Here is a 10,800-nt window from a genome sequence, read left to right as displayed (position 1 = left end):
CCCCGGAACTGCTGTCTCTTTAGGGGGCCGTGAGTCCTTCTGTTGTGACTCATCTGTACATTTCAAGGCTTGATTTCCTGAGGGTATTTTTATTCCCAAGTTCCAATCTCATTAACTGAATAAACGACCTTTAAAAATTACATGGTTAACACATGCTCATTATTAATTGTTAGAACATAGAGAAAAAAGTAGATAGAAGGAAATCCGCAAGTCTAGCATCTAGAGAAAACCATAAATGAATAGCATTTTAAGTTGCATTAAACTGAACATAGGACTTTCACAAGCCACTGTCCCTTTTCCAAATCCTATTTCTCCTCCTTCTTGTCAAGCATAAAAAACACACACTATTCACTCAGGCTGTCTTCAACATACATATTACATGTCAAATCCCTACTCCTGTATTAAATCAAAGGAGTGACTCATTTTACATCCCGGAGTAACAGCAGATTCTTACTGCTTTTAATTTTTTAATAACCCTACCCAACTCCCTTTGTGGCTTCTGGGATAAAACGAAATTTCTCAACTGGGAATCAAGTTGCTTTCCAGTAAATCAGTTAATTTTTCTTTCGAACAAGCTACACCCCACTCTCTATACACTGAGTTTTGGCTACTACCCCAGCTATTAATACCTCCTTGCCTAGTCAGATGCCGATCCCTAAGTTCAGATTTGTGCAACAGAAAATTAGTTTATGCTAGAGTTTGTTTCCCGGTGGAACTTAGGCATTTGCTTTAACTTCTCAAGGTCTGAGTTGTCTAAAGGATTCAAGGAGGCAACGCACAGCGTCTAGCAAATATCAAGTTTGGGCAAAATCGTCACTGTTATCACCACCTCGCTGAGCTAATAAATCACACTGCGTGTCCTCTCAGACTTAGAGAAGTTCAATAAAGTGTCCAGACTGCGCCATGAGTAGCTAACTATTGTAAAATACATTTTCTGTTGAGCAAATATAAAGGGAAGGATTTGCTTTCGTTTTATAAAGAAAATGGATTTCTTCTGATAACGTTTGAGCAATGAATACAATAAATGCTAGGAAAAGTAATAACCATCTTAAATTTACACCCTTAAAGAAAAGCACCCGGGGAACAGATGCGGCAGGAAGAGAGGTCCAGCTCCTGCGAGAGGGCGCGAGCATGCCCCGCAAACGCCTGCATCCCTCCGCTCGCCAGAGATGAACATTTGTCTGTGGGAAGGTGCCATTTCTTGGAACAAACTCATGATGAAATTAAGTGATTTCTTAAGTTTGCAATTCTTTGGCATGAACACTAATGAGCGGGTGGTGGCAGACTTTCAAAACCAGAAATATGTGCCTGCTTTGACCCAACATGCCTGCCCATCGTATCCACAAGAAGCGGGGGGAGCCCAGGGCCCTCCTCCATGTTGGGGTCTTCCATGGGTAGAGGGCGTGGGCTCTTGACTCAGACAAGCTGACCTGGGTAGGACACCTGCCAGTTTCCTTCACGCCCGCCTAGAAGAGCACATCATCTGAGCTCTCCAGAACATGCTATTCTAAGACTTCCCAGTGGGTCTCCTGGGGCCCCGTTTGCTACAGCGCCCTGAAGATAGACCACTGGTGTCTGACAAGCTCCCTAAACATCCCAGGAGGATGGCTGTGGTTTCTTCTGCAGGAAAACACGTGCACCATTTTAGAAAGATTGACAGCAAGAGCACAGCACAAAGGGGTTTCTGCTCATTTGAAGTAATGGAATTTCCTATTCTCTAATTGTGTCATTTAATTGAGGATTTAAAAATAAAGTGTGTCTTATCATCAGATCGTATTCACTGATATCAATTTGGAAGAGAAGAGAAAAGTAGGGGGAAAGTCACCCCAGTCTCAAAATCAACCCCTCAAACCTCCTTCCCACGCAGAGGTTAAAAAGATGCAGCTGCCGGGCTTCCCTCGTGGCGCAGTGCTTGAGAGTCCGCCTGCCGATGCAGGAGACGCGGGTTCGTGCCCGGTTTCGGGAAGATCCCACGTGCCGCGGAGCGGCTGGGCCCGTGAGCCATGGCCGCTGAGCCTGCGCGTCCGGAGCCTGTGCTCCGCAAATGGGAGAGGCCACGACAGTGAGAGGCCCGCATAACGCCAGAAAAAAAAAAAAAAAGATGCAGCTGCCGAGTTCCTGAACGTAGGACGTCTTCACTTGCGTCACCAGCAGGCCTGTGCTTTTACGTGGGCTTTATAACTAGATAACTGTCCGTCAAGTGGATGCGGCAGAGTTTACTTTCAGTTAATTGAGTAGTTATCTTTGTTCTTACTGTACATGAGATGCTCTTAGCTCTAAAGAGCAGCCCTCAAGTAATGACCTGGCAGCCTCCTGTCTCCCAGTTTTCTGCCAGCACAGCCAAATTCCACCCCCTCACCGCCCCCGCCCCCCGCCATCCCAGCAGATTCCTCTGGGCCTCAGAATCCAGCTCCAGCCTGGGCACAGCGACTGGAGTGGCTGGAACAGCTCCTAGCTCAGCCAGCCTCGCCCCTCTGCTGGTCCTGATGTCGGCTCCTGCATCAGCGTCCCGCCCTCTGTGGCCATGCCTGCCTCAGTGACCGAATTCCCCTCTTGTCCCCAGAGACTGGCCCTCCTGGGCACTCCAGTCACCGGAGCGGGGTTTCAAGGCTCTGGCCTTGACGATGGGCACCCGTGGCCCGCTGCTTTGTGGAAACTGAAGTTCTGCTTCGTGCCTGATGTGGGCTGGACTGTGTCCCCCAGAACGTGTCAAAGTCTTGACTCCGCATCTGTGGATGTGACCTTGCCTGGAAACCAGGTTTTCGCAGGTGTAACTGAGATGAGGTCACGCCGGAGAAGCGTGGGCCCGAATCCAGCAGGACTGGTGTCCTTGTTAGAAGAGGCCAGAGATGGGGGCGGGGGGATGGCGAGGGGAAGAGACACACAGAGAGGAGCCCACGTGACCCCGAAGGCAGAGACTGGAGGGTGGTGTCCACACGCCAAGGTGCCAGCAGCACCGGAGCTGGAAGAGGCAGCAAGGTCCTCCCCTGGAGCCTTCCCAGGGAGCACAGGCAACCCAGGAGACTCGGGCGGTGCCCTCATGAGGGAGGGGTCGCCCTCAGGGTGGGCACCATGCGCCCAGCTGCGTCTGGGTCCCCACTCCACCTCTCACCGTCCTGTGAGCTGTGGCTGCTGTGCTGAGTCCCCAGGGCTTCAGTGTACTCCCCTCACTCTCATCCCACTTGGAGGCATGATGGGTAGGACCCACTGTGTCACAGGCCCCAGTGAATGGCAGGCAGCTCCTCCAGGGCTCGGGGTCCTCTCTGGGCTACATGTCCTTGACCCATCCCGGCTCTGGGACAGTCACTTGCCTGAACGGGAAGACAGACCTTGGCCGTGTACCGAGCTGTGCATCTCGGATGTGGCCTTGGGTCCACCTGGACCCAGACTTTCTCTTGGCCTCTCCCTAGGGGCACGTCCAGCGTGTGCTCTGATGCCCCTGGCTTGGTCAGGCCTGGATCTCCATCCCCCCACCCGCTCTGCCGGCCACTGGCAGAGCCCCGGCATGCACTGCTGCATCAGGGGGCCCGCACTTCTGTCCCAATCTGTTCATCTCCTGGACTGCCCTCAGGACACCTCCCAAAGCCAGGTGTGCCTAGAACCTGCCATGGGTGGGTGGGTGGAGGGGTAAGGAGGGTGGGGGAAGTGACTTGTTAGGAAAGTCAGCAACCCTTAGAGGTGGGGCTACCTGTGGATGAGGATGGAAGGGGTCTGCGAAATCTACCCAACTGCCCTCCACCCTCCAAATGGAAATGCCCAGGCCCAGGGATGCATCTTCCCCAGGTCTGCCCACTGGTGGGACAGAGCTGACCCAGCCCCATCCTCCTTCCTGGGCTCCAGGAGAATGGGAAGAGGCAGGAAGCCGAAAACCCAGGCCACAGCGGGTGGGTAGGGTGGATAAGATGCCACCAGCCTGGGGACACACACCGGGACCGGACCCGGAGGCCAGCCTCAGTCAGGACCCCCGCCCCAGGGGAGGAAGGCATTAGCAGTTTAGGGATGACAGTCTGATGGTTTAACATTGAAGGGTTTGCATCTTGCTGCGGAAGAACTCATGTGGGTACGTGGGTCCTGAGGACGCGAGAGGCACCTGGAGAAAGAGCCTGGGGCCTCAGGTGAGCTGTGAATCTTGGGGAGCCTGAGCCATGGGGGCTCCGACGGCTGGGCTGAGTGGCTGCCTTCCCATCATGTGGGATGATGCTAGGGGCTCGTCCAGGGGGACCCTCACCTGGTTACAAGATGGCTTCTTGGGGACCCACGCCTGATTCTCGGAGGAAAAGCCCAATCCCCACGTGCACATGAAGTGCGTGCTATCCAGACCAACGACAATGAGAGGAAAGTGACTGTTTTATAGTTTTCCAAAAACATCTTGCATCGAGATGCTGTCCAGCAGAAAGAAGGTTTCCCTACCCCGAGCATCTGAGATGAGCATCTCCTACGTCCCCAAAGGGATGCAGAGTCTGAGGGCTGTCATTGCGAAATTTGGACGGAGTGACTGGGCCACAGCGAGGGAACAGGTCGACCCAAGGGTGTTCTGTAAGCAGAGCCACCCTCCCAGCCCTCCCTGAACAGGGGAAGGACACGTCCCCCTCCCCCCCACCCCTCCAGGCCTCAGCTGCCCAGATCCTTCCCTGGGCGCGCCACATAGAACAGCGTGGGTCCCGGCAGCCCGCCAGTGTCCCGGCACGTGGATCCCCTGGACACTCGGTCTAGGAGGCAGCAGAGGGGAGAAGGCTTGGGTGCAGGTGGCCATGGGGATGCACTTATTTAAGGAAGGCCAGTGCAGTCAGGATGAGTTCCCATCAGGAGAAGAAACTTTAGTCACAAATAGAATTGCTGCTGCTTTAAAGTCTGGACGCTGAGCTGGGCACATTCTGTGCACACAGGAGGATATTTTCACAATGGTGATTTTTTGGGGGGTTGTTTGTTTTGAAGGTTGGGGAAGTGTGGCTCTTTCTTTTTAATTACATCTTTTTAATTACAATTAAATCACGTTCCTTACTTGAAAAAAGAGAAAAAACACACAAATAGTAAGAACTTCCCTTAGTTTATCTTTAGGTAATGACTTTGACTTTGGAAATAAAGCAATCTTGCATTAGGAGAGTTTTCTTTTCCCCGCCAAAGGACCCAGCTTCTTGGATTCCATGTGGTTTTCACGAATCACTCTGTCAGCGCAGAAAAGGACCCTGCGTGTAAAGGGCAGGGACGCTGACGTTCAGATTAAACCGTTGAGCTTAAAGTGGTTTGGAGATGAAAAGCCCCGTAAAAGGTATCACGGTCATCACGGTTAATAATGGATGAGTTGGGCGGCAAATGGAACCTTGATCCTGGCACGCAGGGGCCGGGGCCTTTCGGGGCAGATGTCCTGGCCTGTCCTCAGCTGGCCTGCCTGGGTCCCTCCACCCTACCCTGCACAGCCGGGGTGGGTGGCAGGCTCCCAGGAGGCAGGGACCCAGAAACTGTGGCCTCTCCCCCCTTCCCTCTGTGTTGCTCCTTTGGCTGTCACTCAGGGACACGGGGACCCTTTCTCCTGTGAGCCTTCAAGGCGGGTCTTTGGGCTGTGGGTCGGGCAGACTGTCCCCTGGCTGGGGGCCGGGGGTAGGCTGTCTGCGTCCGAGCATCCAGCCAGGCCCACGGGAAAATGTGGGGTGACAGCTGCCCCAGGGTGAGGCCCCCCTCAGGGCTCTCCCACCTCCTCCCCAAACTCTCCCTTTGAAGACTTTTCTCTTCTGTGTCCAAGGAAAGCTCCCTCTTGACTCTCTGTAACCAGGAGGCCACCCTTGCTGATGGAGCTGGGGGCATGGGGTGGGCCTGGAGGCTTGAGGAAAGCTGCGGGCCCCCCAAGTCTAGACCACTTTCTGCCTAGATGTGATCCCCAGGCCCTGGAGGGTGGGGTCAGGTGGCTGGAAGGTGTCTGCGACCCGGGGTCTCAGCTTTTGGGATCAGAAGACAGAGGTGAGGGTGTGGTGAGCCTTGGGACCGGACAGGTTTTGCGTGGTGTCCAGAGTGACCGTTGCTTCTGGACAGGAAATCTGAACCCGGCCCAGTGAAGGAGCATCTTCACTGTGCTTTATACATAAGCACAAGTGGGAACTGCAGGCAGGCAGGCAGGAGCAAGGCCACAAGGCGGGTTTGACCTCCGAATACAAAGAAGGCAGAGGCGGGGTTCCAGGTGGCCTCACTCGAATATTCTGGAAGAACGGATCTGTTCACTATGAAAGCCTTCTCCAGGGCCCCTGCACAGCCCGCTTTCTGTAGATCTGAGCTGAATGAGAGCATCTCACCCAAAGCATTTATTTCTGAGAACTGCATGTTTGTGGATGTTCATTTGATTTTTTCTGCTTGAGTGTATGAACAGTTAAAATTCCCTGTAGGAGCTACCCTTATTCCATGACTTACACCCTTGTTTTTGGCACTGCCCCTACACCTGTCTCGAACCATTTTACAAAATCACACAAGAAAGCCCAGACCCTTGAGTGAGGCAGAACCACTTATCCCAGGGAAATGCCAAGGACACGTCACAGTCCCTGTGTCAGACCCGTGGGGGGAGCTGGTCCTCTTGGACTCGTGCATCTTGGCCCTTCGTCTTCCCTGCCCTGGAGTGAGTGGCTGATGGTCTCCAAGCAGCTCAGCCAAGAAGGCAGCAGGAGGAGCCTGCAGGTGGGTCTTCACCCTCTGAGCTGGAGATGTGGCACGTGCAGGGACGTGGGGTCCACACCGGCCACAAGTCTCATCGGGGACCAAGAGGAATCAGAATGCAGCCTCGTGGCACGTGGCTCATGGCGATTCTTCTGACGTTGGTGTCTCAGGCTGAAAGGTGAGAAAATATGAGAACTAATAAACGCACACAGGAAAGATGCCCCGCGAGAAAGCTGGGGCCACAGAAAGAGCCGACCTGAGGCCGGTTAGTGACATGAAATGACAGTGGCGGTGTTGTGAGGCCACACTCGAATCAGCTCAATCTGTTCTTACAGCCATCCCACCGGGGGGACACCGCTGTGGCTCGTGGCCCACAGACGCTGAGGCCACATCTTTGTAAGTGGCCGTACCGGGAGCTCAGGCCCCTCTGTCTCTGGGGAGGGGACTCAGCCTAGAGGTGCCAGGTCAGGCTCAGCCAGGGGGATGCACACTGCCCTTGGGCCTTTCCTGAGTTTTAGTGCCTCGAGTCCAATAGTGAGAAGGTCTGAGTGAAGGCTGCAGACTTCCTCCTTCCCTGTTCTCCTGGGCATCCTCTTGTGTGAGGCAGAATCCGGGCTGTGTTGTCATGGAGATGAACCAAGTACCTGGTCCAGCGCACCTGGGAGAAGCAACACACCCCCCTGCTTGTGGATTCAAAACGCATATTTGCATCGTAAAGGCTCTGAAAAGCCCTGCATAGAGAAACCTGTTTAAACCGTGTTTACTACAGTGTTTTCCTATGTTTCAAGGAGTATTATTAATGTGTCACAGCACAAGCTTTCTCTGGACCATGGTCAGGATACCGGGTGGAGTGGTGACAATACAGAGTTTGGAGTCAAACAGACCTGTGTTCGAATCCTGCTTCTGCTGTGCAATTTGGGCAAATGATTGATCCCTTACGGCCTCTGGTTTCTCGTCAATAAATGACATCGACCTCCTTGTGCTGCTGGGGATGAAGAAAGATCACGTGCGAAGTGCTTAGCACGGTACTTTGCACATAGTAAGTGCTTAATAAAAGGTATCTGTTATTCTTCTATTCTTCTGTTCTATCCGTACCTTGATATTCTTCTTATTCCCAGGCTGCTTGATGTTAAGCTCGGAAGTCCAGATCCGGAGTGAGGGTCGCTGTCTTCCCGCTCGCCCTCCTCAGGGACGTGTGAGTGTCACAGCCACTCTGGTGTTTGCACCACTCTCTCCTCGCCCAGGTACTTGGCTCCAGTTCAGCCAATGAAGTCAGAATTAATAAAGAACAGCCAAGCACTTTCTCCTTCTGAGCACTAACGGTCTTGAGAAAATGGTTGAACTGCTCTCACATTTAATAATTAGATGGGGCACGTTCATTTATATTTCAAGGAAACCCCGAGTCCTCCCTCCATAATTAAGGTAATAGCCTTGCGAGCGAGCCAGGGATGGGGGCCCGCAGGTGTGACGGACTCTCCCCGCCAAGGTGCGCCACCAGGCAGGGCTCCGCTCGTCCACCGCTCTCTGCGGCAGCCCATAATTAGCACCTGATTTATCTCTCCTCGTTCTCCTTTCCAGCCTAATAGATTTTACCAGTTATTAGTTTCAGCCACACGTTCAGCCAGCCAGCTGGGGTTGGACATGTCATTTGCTTTTTCATTCATGATGACGCCAGAGAGTTGGGGTCTTTAATCCGATTGATGAAGCTTAGAGGGTGTTTTCTGGCTCCTGGAGCCCGTCCATTCACTGGTGCTGTGGTGACTGCTGACCTCTGCTATTGATTAGGAATTAGGGTGCCACCAACTAGCTGTTGTACAGAACACAGCCTCGAAATCCCAGGGGCTCGACCCCATGGAAATTTATTGCTGACGATTTATAATGGACAGTTAAAAATGGTCTTTATTCCGGGTGCACAACTTGATGATTTTATATGTGTGTACATCATGAAATCTTCACCGCGATCAAGCGAATTAACAGATCCATCACGTCATTTAGTTACCATCTTCCTTCTTTTTGTCTTTTTTCTTTTGTGGGGATAACAGTTAAGCGCTACCCTCTCAGCAGATTTGAAGCACGCGATACGACGCTGTTAACTGCAGCCTCATTGCTGAACATTAAATCTCCGGAGCTCACTCACCTTGCGAGACGCAACCCGCGCCCCGCTGGACCGACATCTCCCCGCAGTGGGGGTTTAAGGTCCGGCCTCTACGTGTGCGGTGCACGTGCTCCCAGCCCACCCCTTCCTCCTGCGGCCCCTGCTTCCTCAGCCTCAGGATCCCCCATGTCAGTCGGAAGACGGAGAGGGAGCGTCTGGAGGAACCACACCCCTTCTGGTCCACCTGGGTGGGAGTGCCACGGTCCACCGTGCCCACGCTCCGTGCCAAGAGCCAGCCCCAAGGCCCCCTGGGGAACAGGAGGGTCTGGACAGCGGGGACCTCGGCCGAGCAGCCACTCCACAGCAAGGACACGGTCAGTGCGAGGGGCGTGGCATCTGCTGGGCAGCTGCCCTGACCCCACCCGTGCTATGGTCACGGAAGCCTCTGAGAGGCACGCGCTGTTATTCGGATCTCCGTCTCATCTCAGGATTCCCCCTTTTCTTGCCTTCCCCCTGGGATGCTCTGGTCCTGGTTGTTTGGGTTGTGGGGTTTTTTTATTATCATTCAGGTTTCATTCTGGAGCCAGATGAAATGTTTCCTCCTCGGAGGGATCTCTTCCCACTGCCTTGGTTGGCTGTACCTCCCCACCCATCCTCGCTCTCTACATATTGCTCTGTTTAATTATTTCATGTCACTATTCAAAAATCTCACTTGTTTTTTAAATTTTTTTGGTGTACCATCGTCTTTCTCCTTAAATCGGGTTTGACTGCCTTGGTCTCTTCTGAAATCTCAGAAGAGTGCTTTGCACATAGTAGGCATGCCATAGATAAAAGTTTCACTGCAGAAAGATCAGAAAATTAAAATTCAAGTTAAAGCACTCAAATAAGAAAAAAAAATAAGCCTGTAATCCGTGACTAGGAAATATTCTTTGAACACTTTTCCATCTCTCCTTTGGATTATGCACATTGTAGGAATTTTATTTGTACATGAGATCATATTGCAATCACTTTGTAATTTGGTTTTATCACTCACAGTTTTCATATTATCAGGTGTTTCTACATCATTTTAATGCCTTCTTGGTATTCCATCGCCTGCGTGTGTGATGATTACCTATACAATTTCCCATTGTAGAGCACGGTATTAAAAGATTTTTCACAGTCCACTGTTATTAACAAGGCTGCAGTGAACACCTTTGCCACTGTAACTGTGAGTATTTCTTTAGGATCTGTGGGTAAGTTCTTAGACGTGAAGGATCGTGCCATCGCATATGAATATTTCATGTGTCTTGTACGTATTGTCAGCTGGGCCCCAGATTGTAAATAATAATTTTTTGCTTCTGTTGGTGGTTTATGAGGGTGCCTATTTCTCTCCATCCTTCACAACAGTGGCATTTTACATTTTTAAAATTTTCTGCCAACGTGATAAGTGAACATCACTCCCTGTGGTCACATCCCATTGCATTAAATTGGGGACCACAATTGCTTTACTCTTCCTATACACGCGGACATTTAGGACAACGTATGAAAAAATACTTCCAGTATTCATGTACGGTGACTCGGCAATCCCTGGGGCCGCCGGTCACATGGATTTGGCCCAGCGCTCCTGCAGAGCTTTGGGGCGTTTGCTTAGGGCCCTGGGGAGCCGGCTGGCTACCAAGCGCAGAGGCAGACCTCGTGAGGGTCCTAGTGCCGGCCTGCATCTCCCTACCTGTAAAGGGGAACGATAGCGCCATAGTGACTGCTGTGTGTGTAACGCGTAGCGCAGCCCCTACTTCTGCCCCAGAGAGGGCTCAGGGCCTGCGGCGAAGTCTCCTGATGACACAGAAGTGGGGCCAAGGCCCCTCCTATCTCGGTGCACCCCAGGCTGTTCTGACACCTGCGGCGGGCGAGTCACTGCGTGGCTGTGTGGTCCGGCCTGGTGGAGTGCTGGGGTGGCCTCCGCGCCCGCGGTGGTGGGAAGCAGGGGTCCGTGGGGCTGCGTGGGATCGAGGGCTTCCCACGGTGAGGAGACGGCCCTCCTCGGGCCCTGCGGCTCTGGACACAGGTGCTGATTTCACAGGCAGGAG

The sequence above is a fragment of the Lipotes vexillifer genome, unplaced genomic scaffold (genome assembly GCF_000442215.2).
Source record: "Lipotes vexillifer unplaced genomic scaffold, Lipotes_vexillifer_v1.1 scaffold944, whole genome shotgun sequence".
Lineage (NCBI taxonomy): Eukaryota > Metazoa > Chordata > Mammalia > Artiodactyla > Lipotidae > Lipotes > Lipotes vexillifer.
Note: the sequence above shows the minus strand (reverse complement) of the source record.